General features: G+C 42.2%; 1 protein-coding gene across 10 annotated transcripts in view; it reads left to right on the plus strand.

The window, feature by feature from the left end:
* Positions 1–15739, plus strand: part of B3GALT5 (beta-1,3-galactosyltransferase 5) — a 110160-nt gene that overhangs the window by 84400 nt on the left and 10021 nt on the right. For 8 of the 10 annotated variants that reach the window (XM_064279469.1, XM_064279466.1, XM_064279463.1 and 5 more), the window contains 2 exons: positions 3577–3739; positions 14836–15046. The gene's annotated coding sequence lies outside the window, so the exon portion shown is untranslated. The remainder of the gene's footprint in view (positions 1–3576; positions 3740–14835; positions 15047–15739) is intronic. The other 2 variants (XM_064279470.1, XM_064279471.1) reach the window with 2 other exon arrangements.

Here is a 15739-nt window from a genome sequence, read left to right on the forward strand (position 1 = left end):
CATCTCTCTCAGGGCTAATTTCATGTGTTTGTTGGCTGCTTTCTCCATAGGGTTTTCAGTAGCTGATTTTTTGGAAGTAGATTGTCAGGACTTTCTTCCCAGCCTCCTCTAAGTGAACCAGGTCTGTGAAGTGGTTCACTTTGGTTTGAACCTCTGTTGAAAATTCGCTTTTCTACCCCAGATGTACTGAATCAGAACCTACAGTTTTAACAAGATTTGCAGGTGATTCTTATGTAGAACTTGTTAGAAATGAAAATTCTCACCATGGGTTTGAACTGAAATGAGCTGACTCAAAGCCTTGGGGTAACTCGAACCTCCAATCTTTTGGTTATTAGCTAAGTGTGTTAAATGCTTCCACCACCCAGGGACTCCTTTGCTAGTATTCTTTATTTTGTTAAGCAAATAAAAAATGTCCTTGTGACATTTTAGGTTTCAAAGCTGACCCCTACAGGGCTTTCTCTGCATCCTAGCATAGGTGGGGACAAATGGGCGCATGTATGTATCCTTGCTTCTTGCACTGTTGAAATAAAGTGCCTGCAAAAACCTATCTTTTATTAATTCTAGATGCTCTTTCAAATTACTTTTTGAAGAGAAAGAAAAGAGAATACATAGTGTGGTAAACTCTCCCACTGATATTGGAAAGCTAGGAGATTTTTCTTGGCTTCTTTTGTCAGAAGCTAAAACTGCATTTCATTGGGTTTCTGAACAGCCCTGATAGACACACTTTGCCTCTAATTACCCACCAGCCTCCTATGCGTGAACATAGAGGGTGAGACTCTTGATATTGCTTCCTCTTTCCTTGAAATAAACCAGCTTCTATTTCTTCCAAGAAAAAAAAAAAAACAGTAATACCGAAAGCAATGAAAAATTTTGCTAGCCAGATTCATCCCAGTGAGATACCATATAAACCAAGAATTTGTTTTCAAGGAAGAAAATGTATCTGAATCACAAATGTTTTAGAGTGAAATGTTCAGACTCTGCTAAAGTAAAACAGAGTTTTATTGAAAGCACAAGAAACATTCGAATGGGGAGACGTTAGCCTACACGGTGAAGACCAACGGATCCAAGGGGCGACTGTTTCATGAGAATAGATAATTGGGTGGAATTGAGAACCTCCCAGAAAGATTTGGATTGGTTGATCTTCCCTGGACTTTCCTGGACTTTGCAGGCCTTGTCCAGGCATAGCGGCATTGTATGTTGGTTCCACCCATCCAGAGGTCCAAGTCCATATGCATATGAATGGCAAGAAGTCAAAGTTAATTCTCAGGGATGCAGAAGTAGGAGCTTGTAACAAAAGGAGTCGGGCTGCTCCTAGGCTAATCAACCTAAATATGCCAGGCACCTCCGTTCTGAAGCTCTTATTCATTCCCTCCTTTTGATCAAGAATTTCTGAAAAATTGTTTGATCACATTATTAACTGCCATTTTGGGGAGAGTTGCTTTCTTCTGCATGGACTTGGATTTATATGTTCCCTTAGGACATACATGAATATGTTTAAAGAAAGAGAACTATTTTGTTGCTGTCTTTTAGAGGTTCTTATAATTACTATACTAAGCCTTTAAGACCTGAGACTCTATTTATAAATAGCCACTCACCATCTAAAATCTTAAGCATGCCATAGCTGAAGCCTCTAGTTCTGTGGTATTAACCTTGGAATGACATAATACGGTGGGCCATGTTAAGTAATAACCTGGCTCTAAAGGGGGTGGTTTAAGGAGTGAGTTTGAGTCCATCTGAAATATGAGTACATTATTCTCTTCACAGATATTAAATTGGTGTTCTGAGTAATCAGACAACTTTTGACAGCATTTGATTAGTAAACCAGTAATTAATAGGGATTGAATCCATGATCCAGCACTTTCAGGTAACCAGCTAAAGATGTCAAGTAAAGGCAAACCAGTCAAGGAGTACATGAAACCAGGTTGCCTTTTGGCATACCTGCTTAAGGCCTTAAAGCAGGGAATGGCACTACTGGTAATCTGAGGAGCAAACGAATAGCAACAGGGAAAGAGATGGGAGTTAGGGCATCAACAAGTGTTTATAACACAGTCCAGTAACAACTGTCTAGTCATCTAGTGCTGCTATAACAGAAATGCCACAAGTGGATGGCTTTAACAAAGAGAAATTTATTCTCTCACAGTCCAGTAGGTTAGAAGTCCAAATTCAGGGTGCTGGCTCCAAGGGAAGGCTTTCTCTCTCTTTTGGCTCTGGAGGAAACTCCTTGTCATCAGTCTTCCTTTGGTCTGGGAGCATCTCATGCAGGAGCTTCAGGTCCAAAGGATGCGCTTTACTCCCAGCACTGCATGAGGTCCCCATGTCTCTCTGCTCACTTCTCTTCTATTTCAAGAGATTGACTTAAGACACTATGTAATCTTGTAGACCTCATCAGTATAACTGCCACTAATCCATCTTATTACATCATAGTGATAGGATTTATAATACATAGAGAAATCACATCAGAAGATAAAATGGTAGACAGTTATACAATTGTACAAGGGAATCATGATCTAACCAAGGTGATATTTTTGGGGGACACAATTCAATCCATGACATTCCACCTTTTGGCCCCCCAAAACTCATATCCTTGCCACGTGTGAAGCATGTTCAACCCTTCATATCGTAGCAAAAGTCTTAGAAAGTCCAAAATCCAAAAACTCCTCTTCATCTGTGAAATCCAGAATACAAAGTTATCGGCTTCCTAAATACAATGGCAGAACAAGCACAAACTAGACATTTCCATTACAAATGGGAGAAATTGTAGAGAAAGAAGGCATAAGAAGCGCCAAGCAAGTTAGCAGAACACATTACATTAACCTTCAAGACTTTGCAAATAATCCTCTGTCCTCTGAGACCATTTACACAATGGCCCTGCCCTCCAGACTCTAGGTATTGGCCACACTTTCCTGACTGAGTGCAGGTCCCTCAGCCCTGGGCTTCAGCTCCAACTTCCAGGCCCACTGGGATGGCAACTGTGCTCCATCGGCTTTAGGTACCCCATTGTCCTCGTCCATCTGAGTGGCAACTCCACGCTTAGAAACACAAGAGGCCATGGCTCCACCCTTTGAAACCCCTGAGGCCATGGCTATACTTTTTGAGACTGAGGCAGCTCAGCTTCTTGTATTCCTTGTCTCTTTAGCTTCTGCTTCCTGGTTTCTTGGCCTCTTGGCTCCTTGGGCCTCATGCCTGCATCTGCCCTACTGGGGCAAGTGAGTTCCAAAGCTCTGTAGCTCCACCGATAAGTGCCTGGAGCCCCCTGCACTCTGCCAGGAAGCCTCCTGCTCATGGGCACTCACGTCTCTGGGTTGGCTCCAGTGCCGTCTTGCCCTGGTCTCCTGCTGCTGGTTCTCTGCTGTTGCCGTTTCTCTGCTGCTGCAGGTTCTCTGCTGCACTGGTCCTCTGCTGCTGTCGCTTGTCTATTCATAGTTTAAAAATCGCTTCCACATTTTAGGTATCTGTTAGAGCAGCACCCCACTCTCGGTACCAAATTCTGTCTTAGTCATCTAGTACTGCTATAACAGAAATACCACAAGTGGATGGCTTTAACAAAGAGGAATTTATTCTCTCATGTTTTCATAGGTTACAAATCCAGATTCAGGATGTCAGCTCCAGGGGAAGCCTTTCTCTGTCGGCTCTGGAAGAAGGTCCTTGTCCTCAATCTTCCCCTGGTCCAGGAGCTTCTCAGGCTTGCGGATCCCGGGTCCAAAGGACATGCTCTGCTCCCAGTGCTTCTTTCTTGGTGGTATGAGGTCCCCAACTCTCTGCTTGCTTCCCTTTCCTTTTATCTCTTGCGAGATAAATGGTGGTGCAGGCCACATCCCAGGGAAACTCCTTTTACATTGGATCAGGGATGTGACCTGGTAAGGGTGTTACAGTCCCACCCTAATCCTTTTAACATAAAATTACAATCACAAAATGGAGGACCACCACAGAATACTGGGAATCACAGCCTAACCAAGTTAATAGACACATTTTTGGGGGGACATAATTCAATCCATGACAATTAGCAATTTAGAATAATTTGTTTCTTTTTAAGGCCTTGTTGTAGCAATTAAAATATATGATTCATTTTTTAGTGCACTTTTTAAATAGACCAATTTATATTAAAGTTTTTCAGAGTAGCTACTACAAGTCTAAATCATAAGACAGACACAAGATGCAGCTTCTCTTGGACGAGGAAAGAACTGAGGTTGTAAGACAGCCTTACAGAAAACAGCAACTGTCAGCCATGACCTCCAGCCTGATGTAAGGCAGAAACTCAGACACAACACTAGGCCAGAGGGAAGCTCTTAGAACAAAATGAGACAGAAAGACCGCATAATCTCACCATACTGTAAGGCCAGCTCAGAGAATAGGCTTATACAATACCACACAAAACAAGGATATGAGAAGCCTAGTTTTTTGAAGTGTTTATAGCGAATTTTGGTAATATCAGCTCAACTCAATGGAAAAAATAGGTTCTAGATAAAACTTATTAATTTGCCAGAGCCTCAGATGGAGGACTGTGAGACCCTCTGAGCACCTGACAAAAGTTCCCAAAGAAAAAGGAAAACACAAATGGGAGCTCATTTTCCCAAAGTAGAAAGGAAAAACAAAACAAAACAAAACAACCAACCAACCAAACAAAAAAAAACCTCAGCAGATGGGAACTCATTTTCCCAAAATGATCACTGAAATTCCAAATTACTTCTAGTATATTTAGCTTATAGTGTTTTTAAATATGAATCCAAACAAGCATGCCAGTGGGAGGAGGAATCTGGGATCATTGATCAAAGATGTTAAGCTCTAAGGTTGAAGCCTTTGGTGTCCTTCTTTTTGAACTTAATTCATTCTGCCAGCTAGAGACCTAGTCTCTTATTTTAGACCTTAAATATATTCTTGCATTTGTAAGGTACAGTAAAATTGCTACTGATGATTTTAATTTTAACACTGTGATTCTATAATGAGAATATTTATCATAAAATAAGTCAGGAGTTACCTCCTCCCCCTTCAAATTTCATAAAACAGGTCAGGAGCTCCCCCCTACCCCGTGAATTTCATAAAACAAGTCAGGAGCTGCCACCTCCCCTGTAAATTGGCATCACCTATTTTCTTGCAAGATTTGGTGAATCCATCCAAATGTGTACTTATAAAATTTTAGAATTTGAAAGTGAGGTGTTACTTTCAGTTTCTCAGAGGCAAGACAAGTCCTAGCAAGGGATTGCCTTGGAATAGAGTGGCCCAAAAAACTCCGAGATCCTTTGTAACAACCTTAATCAAGCCAATTTGTGCACCAAAATCCAGGTCAACATAAAAAGACAAATGGAAACAAAAGTAAAATATAGGGCCAACAATAACAACAACAACAAAAAATTCTGAAGAGCTAAAAGGCATTTCAGCAGGAGTGTAAGAAGGTAAAGGTGGATAAAAGGGAGTAAGTATAAAAGGAGCAAAAAGGGGAGAGGGATTAGAGACAGGGTCAGAGACAGGAGGGAATGAAATGGCTGAAGAAATTATAGAGCTCTCACATTGCAATTTCTTAATTTGTTTGGACTGTTAGAAACAGTGTCTTCTAAGTATACAAATTTGCTGTCTTGATGCCTGTTCAAGACTTTTAAACACCAATTAAAATAGGCTTTCTACTGTGGCTGTATTACACAGAAGCTTTTAGATTCCAATTTGCTGTACAGAAAAATTGATTTACTGAGGTCAAATGAGCCCCACAATGGCCATTGATTTCCTAAATCACCTGTAATATGTGCATGCTAGTGATCAAGATACAAAATTGAACCAGGTCCATCTTTGGAGCTGGCATTTCCCATCTTACAAAGTAACTTGCAAGTATTAGAATGTTAAAGGTGCACTTAAGTCTTACGTGCTTGTAGAAAAAACAAAAGTTGAGTTCTAAAGCCTTATCAGGTCTTCCCACTAAATGGAGGGACTGAACACGTCAAAATGTTCAGAATGTGAATGGAAAATAAAAGCAAAAACAACACTGTCAATAAATCTCCCAGAGAACTGTACAGAACAAAGCAGAGGCTCAAGATTCAAGAGGGCTTATCTTCGCAATCCTGAGATTTCATGGAGACAGATTGAGTACAAGGGGCTCAAGCTGGCATGGGAGCTCTGATCCTTGACAATCTTGGAGTTTGTTTAAGATAAGACACCTTCAAAGTCCTGCCAATTATGCCAAAGTGTTGTAGATTGAAACTCTCAGACTATGCTAAAGTAAAAACAAACAAAAAAAAAGATTGAAAGCCCAAGACACATTTGAATGGGGAGACATTAGCTCACACAGAATGAAGACCAATGAATCCAAGCAGAAGCTGTTTCATGAGCATAGATACAGAGTGGAACCAGGAGCCTTCCAGCAAGATTCAGATTCGTTGACCCTCCCCAAACTTTGCTGGAATTGTCCGGGCTTGTCCAGGCTTGCTCAAGGATAGCCATATTGTCTGTTGGTTCCACTCAGCCAGAGGCCCAAGTCCATATGCATATGAATTTGGAAGATGTCAAAAGTACATTCCCAGAAATGCAGTAGTAGGAGCTTGTAGTGAAATGGAGTCAGGCCTGCTCCTAGGCCAGCCACTTCTATTCTGAAGCTCTTATTCACAAAGGATCAGAATTTGGCTTTTGGAGGCTTGGGTATCATCATTTCTCGTTTATTCATTCAGAAATCTTCCTTGGTTTCTAAGTGCTAAGCAGTGTGCAATGGTGGACGTTACAGAAAACACCGAAAATGGGTTCTATTGTCCTTGTGGAGTGGTTGAGTGGTGCAAAGGTAAGCTGGATTCCAAGGTTTGCACATAGAATTAATAAAATCAATCCCATTCATTAAATTAACAAGATACAATACAATGGAAGCCATGAGCAGTAATTGACGGTTAAGGGTCATTAGGAGCTGGCTGAGCAGAAGTGGGGGGTGAGGAGGTGGGAGAGGTGTAGGGAGATGATGATGCACACAAGGAGGTGCATTTGCAAGGGTAAGAAAAACAGGGTCTGTTTAAGGCACTGAAGGAGGACAGGTGTGACTGGGCATAGAGAGCAGGGGAAGGTCAGTCGGAACAGGTAACACAAGACATTGTGAGACGATTTAAGGAATTGAGTCATCTTAAAGATTACTCAACTTGATAAGAAAGAAAAAATTCTAGCCCTAAAGAGTTTTAAGATGTGTTTCATGCAGCACAATCCACTCTGACTGCTGGATATTGCTTCTGTTGCCTCTTGTTCAGGGCTCTTCATATAAATTTATATCTGGGCATGCTATATGATAGTTTCTAGAATGATCACACCATCTTGTTTTAAATCTTTCTCTCCCTTCCCCAACCCTGTGCTAGTGATTTGCATGCTGACTTCCTATCACTCTCAGATTCTTTACTGGGCTCATACTCAAACAGCCTGGAGTCTATAGCTCTACTCTTGGGGCTCCAGGCTTCCAGAATAGCCAGGATGTTCTCTGAGAAAAATTTCTTATATTTATTTTCAGTGTGTTTTATATGGGGCTAAAGAATACTTTCCTTGGTTTATTTCTTCACACATAGGCAATTAAAGGACTTTTTAAAAATTTCTAGCTTTTTCTAAAATGGGTAGTTACAACAGAATAATCAGCATTCCCACTAATAACATTCTGTTGAATCCTTTTTTCCTCTGTTTTTAACTTTTTTATTTACTTTTTGTTCAAAAGAGAGGTCCTAATGCTTTAATTCTTAGTTTACTGAAGTAACCAAAAGCTATTTTCTTTAAACATCCCTTGTAGATTGGCTTTACTATATCCATGGACACTTTTCTTTTTTTTCTTTTGACTCTGTGGATAAAATTGCTCAATAAAAGCATTCAGTGTTATTTGGGCTATTGTTCAGCAAAGAATACTTAAAGTGTTGAAAAGAATTGGCTTTCCAAGTGAGTACAGTGGAGGCAAGTCTGGCTCTCCACTTAATTGGGGAATTCCAAGGAGACCCATGAGTACTCATGTTTGTTCTTTCCACTGTGACCAGCACCATGCCTTGCACACAGTAACAACAACAACAAAATAATCCAAACCCATTGCCGTCGAGTTGATTCCATCTCATAGTGACCCTATAGGACAGAATAGAACTGCCGTATAGGGTTTCCCAGGCTGTAATCTTTGTGGAAGCGGACTGCCACATCTTTCTCCTGCCTAGTGGCTGGTATGTTTGAACCACTGATCTTTTGTTAGCCACTGAGTGCTTAGTAGTTGCTCAGTAGGTGTTGGAGTTGATCCCTAAAATACCTTGCAGCTCTGAAATTCACTGAATCTGAGACCAGTGGTCAGTAGCCTGGATCCCTGATTTCCATCTCTTCAGTCACTTGGTTTGATTGAACTGACATTTTATGTAAGTGGAAGGCTCCTTTGTTGCATTAGTGGCAAGGGGAGAGAGACCCCATTAGACCCAGACTCATTATTTTATAAAGCTCTATTAAGGACTGTGGACCCCTGATATCCTTACCTTGTGTGCAGACTGTTCAGTAAGCTCTTCAAGGCCGTGAAGACCCCATCTAGCCGTGTCTCCAACCTCATTTCTAAGATTTTCCCTCACTCCACTGTTTCTGGAACCCACGACCTTCTGGATTCCCTGCTTCTGCTCATCAGTCTCCTAGAGAAGCTTTCTCTGGACATACCCAGACAGGACTCCCCTTTCTCTCCTCTGTGCTCAACTACCATCTTGCTGTGTCATTCCACAGCCATTACTCATCTTATGGACCCTGAACCCCTCAAAATTTGTCTTTGTCATCAAACTCCAGCACCTGGACCCCTGTCTGTGGCAATGAAAAGGACTGGGATGAGGGCCTGGTTCTCTCTTCCCCTGGTGACAGGGCAGCGTTTGAAGCCCATCCAAGAGGGTGTGTTCCTGGGTTCATTGGTTGACCTCAAAACCACAGACAGCTCTGAGGCCAACCTTAGGGGTGCTTCCCTAACATAACTTCCCACCACCCAGGCACACCATCTGCAAATACATGAGTATGAAAGGACAACAATGAATGAGACACCTGAGCTTGATGAGGCTACCATGAGATGATATGGAAGGCAGAGGAAGAAACCATTTCTCACTGGTTTGGGACAACTTAAATTCCCTCTCACCAAAGGGGAGGCCACAGGCATTCTCTCACCATCTCCATGTACAGACTTCAGTCCACCTACCCCAGGCTCTGTGTTGATCCACAGCAAGTCAGGCCCAGGTCAGGCAGTGTGAGTGGACACAGCCAAAGGATGCCTCCTGTTGAATCTCCACTAGGCTTCCATGGGGAGTGAGAGTGTATTATAACCATATCTCTTTTGAATAGTGGAGAATGGGGGAGAAATAGTGTTGATGATTTTGCTAAGTAGGAAAAATTTAGAAAATTGTCAGCCACTATGACCACTTTTTCATAAAGTTAAAAATATGTATACTACTAAAAGATGTGGTAAAAATGTGCAGCCACCAACACCCATTGCATTCCACCCCAGTCATGATTCCCAGACCTCAAGAGGGACCTTGGCCTATTGAAAAGAGGAGATCAGACAAAAAGAGACCAGAAAACCTTCCTAGAGTGATTGGAAATGTGGGGATGATCTCACCAAATGCCTCATAAATAAATCTGCAGTGATGTTTTTCCGCTTAGAAATTGCTATCCTTATTAGTTTGAAATGTGACTATCACTCAGGGGCCACTTGTATGTGTGTTTGTCCACTGTTGGTGGTCAAAGACCCCAAGCACCCACTGCAAGGACTACTGACATGGGGTCTGGGACCTTGGATGGGAAAAAGATTATGCCTTCATTTTCATTAACCTCAAATTGAAATTTAGCATTTCCCTCCACTATGAATATAGGTCTTGACTCACACAGTAATAGTGCTGGTGGCTTTGTCACCAGTACAGATCATCAGTGTTTTCACCCACATGAGAGTAGTTGTGGATGTGTCCGATTGTGAAGCTCATCGTGCCTTCAAAAGTAAGGTAGTTGTTAGACTCACAGCTAGATAGCATTATTAAATACAATAATGAAGGCATGCATGTGTTACTCTAGCACATTTTAAAAATATTTGGATAAATTTATTCCAACACAATTGATTTCCTTTGTATTTCTATATGTTTTATGCATTTATAAACATTATTCAGAGAAGGGGTTCGTAAGTTTCCCCTAGCTGCATTACAGGGATCCATGATGTAAAAAATGTTTGGGGGGGTTTGTGGGTCCTTAACTGGCTTTGAGAAGCCCTAACTTTGAATGGCAGACTTCATCAGGCCCAATTTCATCCCCCTCACTGGCCTTCCAAGAGAAGGTTGCTGTGCTCTGAGGAGAGGGTGCCCACCAGGCTGTGTACTCACTGCCAGTGCCCACCGGTCTCAGGAGTTATGGCCGGGAAGGTCAGCAGAGCCAGGAGGGGGGCTGTTAAAGCAACTTCTAGACTGCTCTACCCACTGTCTCTAGGGGAGGCCATTCCATGGAAGTACACCCCTGCTAGTCATGTACAGGTGTCATGGTGGGCAGAATGCCTCTATCAAGGTGAAACTTGAGAATTGAGTTGACATTACTCAGTTCCACTCACACTCCTAAAAGGCACACTTTCATTAGATGTCATGACAGAAACAGTTATTACCATTATATAAAACTGAACCCCATTGCCGTCAAGTCGATTCTGACTCATAGCCACCTTATAGCACCTATAGAAATACCCTATGGGGTTTCCAAGGAGTGGCTGGTGGATTCGAACTGCCATAACTCTGAACCACTGTGCCACCAGAGCTCCAGTACCGCTATGTAGTGCTTCCCAAGTTCTCTATTGGGCAGGCCTATTATCCCCAACTGGAGACAAAGAAGCAGGTTTGGAGCACTTAAATATCTTATGCCATATTACTCCACTGTTGTGGCTGAGACAGGATGAGAACAAGGGTCTTCTGACTCCAAATTCCTTCTCTTTCCGCTCTAGCACGCTCCCTGGATGTAACAAAGTCAGTGGCTTTATCTGTTCTGCAGCATCTTTTACCTGGATTAGTGGAAAATGGATTCGGTCCTGGTTTGACAATTACTGAAATATTGTAAGAAGCACCACAGCAAACCCTGAGTACACTTTGATAAGGGTCCTGTCTTCCACATATGACTGTCCCAGACTTTATTTTCCAGGGTCACTTCTGTGATAAAATAGCTCATGAAATCACTGTGGAAAAAAAATCGGGTTGTGGCCAAATAAGTTCAGTCAGTTCTGCAGAAATGTCACCTTTTCAGAACTTTGTTTTTTGTTTAAATTTACTTCAAAATATTAATGCTGTATAACTTACAAATTGCATAGATCTTTGATGTACAAACCAAAAATCCCAACCTGTTGCCATTGAGTTGATTCCAACTCAGAGCGACCCTATGGGACAGCGTAGAACTAACCACTGCACCACCTGGGTGCTTTTCTTAGGTGTACAGCTTAATTGATTTTTACATAGGTTGCTGTGAGTCAGAATTGACTTGATGGTAGCGGGTTTGATTTTTGCTTTTACAACCACCAGATCAAGAAAAAAATACACCCATCTCTCCTGAAGGGTTCTTTGCATCTCCTCCCGGTCAGTAACACCCCCCACCCCCACAAAAAGAAACCATTATTCTCACTTCTATCATTATTGATTTGAATGTCATATAAATGGAATAATCCAGCATGAACTCTTTAACATCTAGTTTTTTTCACTCTGTATGATGACTGTGAAATCCATCTTGTGTGTATCAGTAGTTTATATTTTTTATTACTGTGTAGCATGTAACGTATCCACTCTGCTGCTTATGGACATTTCTTTTTTTATAGTTGTTTCAGTTATTGATTTATTGCCTCTTAGGTTCAAATTCGCCCTTTTTGACTCATCTGTGAAAATGCATCTGGGCCATTTCGATACTTCTCCTCTGCCAGCTGGCCCTGAAGTGTTGTCAGTAAAGGGCGCTGGAGGTACATTGCAGGAGGATAGATTTTTAGCTTCTTGGTTTAGGGGTGGTTGCTCCTCAAGCTTTGGCAGTGACCAGCAACTTCCCCCAGTACCTCCCTGTTACGGATTGAATTGTGTCCCCACCAAAAAAAATAGGCATTGTAAATCCTAACCTCTGCGCCTGTGGTTATAATCTGATTTGGGTATGGGTTGTCTTTGCTATGTTAATAAGACAGGATTAGTGTAGGATGTATCTTGAGTCGATCTCTTTTGAGATATAAAAGAGATTAAACAAGCGGCAGGGAAGAAATGGAGGAAGACATATGCCAAGACACATGAAGATCTCCAAGAACTAGGAAGCAGAAGCTCGAAGAGACCAGGACCTTGCTGCAGAGCCAACAGTGAGAAAAAAACCTTTCCTTAGAGCCAGCACCTTGAATTCGAACTTATAGCCTCCTAAACTGTGAGAAAATAAATTTCTGTTTGTTAAAGCCACCACTTGTGGTATTTCTGTTATAGTAACGCTGGATAACTGAGACAGAATTTGGTACCAGAAGAGTGGGATGCTGCTCTAACAAATACGTAATATGTGGAAGTATTTTTGGAGTTGGGTAGTGGGTAGAGGCTAGAAGAGTTTTAAGGTGCCTAATCGGAAACTGTGGTGGCGTAGTGGTCAAGAGGTATGTCTGCTAACCAAAAAGGTCAGCAGTTTGAATCCACCAGGTGCTCCTTGGAAACTCTATGGGGCAGTTCTGCTCTGTCTTGTAGGGTCACTATGAGTTGGAATTGACTCAATGGCAGCGGGGTTTTTTGTTTTTTTTTTTTTAATAGTAAAAGCCTAGATTGCCTTGAAGAAGCTTGGTAGAATTATGGACGTCAAAGGCAATTCTGGTGAGGAATCAAAAGGAAGTGAGGAGAGCTATAGAGTAAGCCGCTATCATCTTAGTGAATATATGTGGCGTCAGCAACAACGATGCTAGAGATGCAGGGTGCATTCGTGAGGTGTCCCTTCTGAACAGCTTTCCCTGACATCTAGAGGGCAGGTTTCTGGAAAGTTCCAAATGGTAGACTTCTGGCAAGTTTCACCAGTGTGGGGCCACAGTGACATCTCTGCATTTAGTTGGGCCATGGCTGTTTCCAGTGAAGTCTGGATCTCTGGGGCCTCTTCCTGGGGTGCTCAGTCTCAGCCCTAGGGGCAGTCTCTGTTACTTATATCTGCTATTCCTATAGTCTTTGCAGTTCTCTTTACTTCTTACTGCTAATCCTTGTCACCCTAACCCCCTGTTAATAATTCTTTATATTAAATTTTTATATTAATTTGTTCCATTTACTGTGTGGTTTCTCTTTCTTGGTTGGATCCAAACTGATACAACAGTTTTTGGCTGTTACGAGCAATGCTGTTGTGAACATTCTTGATCATGTCTCTTGGTAGACATAGTCATTTCTCTTAGGTGTGTGTCCAAGAGTGGATTTCTGGATTATAGGGTTTGTGTTTAACTTTATTAGATACTGCCAAAGTAGGTCACTGAGCAGTGCAAATGGTTAAGGTGCTCGACTGCTTACTGAAAGGTTGTGGGTTCAAGTTCACCCAGAGGTGCCTCAGAAGAAAGGCCTGGTGATCTACTTCTGGAAAATCGGCCATTGAAAACCCTGTGGAGCACAGTTCCACTCTGACACACATGGGGTCACCATGAGTCAGAATTGACTCCATGACAACAGGTTTCTGGCTGAAGTAGGTACAAATTTTCAGCGCATTTGAGCCAATTTACACATCCACTGGCAAGGTAAGAGAATTTCAGTTGGCTTCACATCCTTGGCAACATTTGGTAAAAAAAAAAAAAATAACTTGGTACTGCCCATTTATTTAATTTCAGTTATTCTAGTAGATGATTGTGATATTTTATTGTGGTTTTATTTGTATTTCCCCAGTGACTAATGATGTTGTGCTCTCCTTTCTTACGTTTTTGGTCATTTGGGTATCTTATTTTGTGAACTATTCACCCAAACTCATTAAATTTTTTTTCTCCATTTTCTACATTAATTTGTAGAAGTTCTTTATATATTCTGAATAATAGTCCTTTGGCAGGTACACATACGGCAACATGGTCTACCAGTCTGTGGCCTGCCTTTGCAGTTTCATGATGTTATCTTTTGAAGTTCCATTACCAGTCTGTGCTTTTATAGTTTGGTTTTTTTGTCCTGTTTAAAAAATAATTACATGGACCAATATCAGAAAGCTTTTCTTCTGGAAGCTTTATTGTTGTACCTTTCACTTTAGGCATACAATCCTTCTATGTTTGATTTCTGAGTATAATGTGAGGTAGGGATCAGGTACTGCACCCACCTCCCGGTGTTGATATCATATTGACCCAGCATCATTTATTGACCACTCTTTCCCCACTGAGTTGTGATTCCCTGGTCATTTATTAGGATTCACATAACTGTAAATTTGTTTATGGGCTCCGTTATATTGATCTGTTTTTCTATCCCTGTGCCCGTTTTCCTGGAGATTTGAAATGCACAGCAGCTTATGTAGAATCCTCTGTTAAACTGTTGAACCTTTCTTAAGAGATTATGTAGACTTCCTCAGCTTTCAAATAAAACATCTGTTTTCCCAGACCCCCAGCTAGCTTAGAGGAGTCATCAAGGTGTAAATTTAATTGCATGAGTGGTAATTCTGTACTTCAGTCCCCTTCTCCAACTCTTTTTTCCTGTTGGGAAACCTTTGATGGGGTGTATTCATTTTTTTTTTTTAAATTGTACCAAATATATAGGTAACAAAATATTTAGCATTTCAACAGTCTTCGCATGTGTACTTCAGTGACATTAATTACGTTCATGTTGTTCAACCATCACCATTATGAACCGTTCCCGGCTGTTTCCATCACCCTTAACAGAAGTTCACTGTCTTGTGATGCGGTGTATTCTTGGGTCTCACTTCTGCTGTCTTCCTCAGGTGGCTTCTTACTCCTTTTCCTGCCAGAGCATCTCTTCCATATGCTTCTGAAAGAATCCCTTTGGCACTTCAATGACAAAACCATCAATGATTCATGAAGCATTATCAACGGGCTGCTCGGAAGATGCAGGGGCTCCCTCCATGAGCTGTGCTGTTCCCTCCCCTTCTGTTGCTCGTGCTCAGCCCCTGCACTGGGCAGGGAGCTGGACAGGTAGGAGCTGAGAGCTGCGGTGCAGTGTGGGTTTGGGCAGTTGCAGACAACCTTGCTCCTCACTGCTTCTCCTTGATTCCTTGGAGGGGGCACCCAGGGTTGTTCAGTCCCTGCTCACTCCTGGTCACACTTGCCTCTCCAGGCAGGAGACATTGTCTCCTCTGCTTGAGCTGAGGCCCAGATCTGGGTTTGTGGCATCTGATGTCATATACTTTGGGGGAGGTCCTCTTTAAGAATAAGGTAACAGTGGAGGTGGGCAGTCCAGCAGCTAAGCTTCATTGGTCTCATGAAAACCCACTTCATAAAATGTCTTTCCTTTGAGAAGGCCCAGGCCTAGCCTCCCACCATGGGCATCAGTGCTGCCTCCCAGGCCACGTGCTGGTGTGGGCTGGATTGCAGGAGACATTGCTTGTCTTTGGCTTCAGGCCATGTGTCACCCCGGAGGTCATGTCCTTCTCTGTCCCAGATGATGGACGTGTACATCATCCTCCCAAGGCCATCGTGTTCTCCTTCACCTTCCTGGGGAAAGGGAAATCCTCAGTCTCTGTGACCAATCCACTTAAAAATTAGGGGGGACACGGTGATCTGGGGTCTTTGGCCTCACTCGTTTATGATGTGGTGCCCACGTTTGGTCAGTTCTATGCAAGTCCTACCCACTGGTGCCTCTCAAAGGGGCCAGGGTAGATTAGAGCT

The sequence above is a fragment of the Loxodonta africana genome, chromosome 2 (genome assembly GCF_030014295.1).
Source record: "Loxodonta africana isolate mLoxAfr1 chromosome 2, mLoxAfr1.hap2, whole genome shotgun sequence".
Taxonomy (NCBI): Eukaryota; Metazoa; Chordata; class Mammalia; order Proboscidea; family Elephantidae; genus Loxodonta; species Loxodonta africana.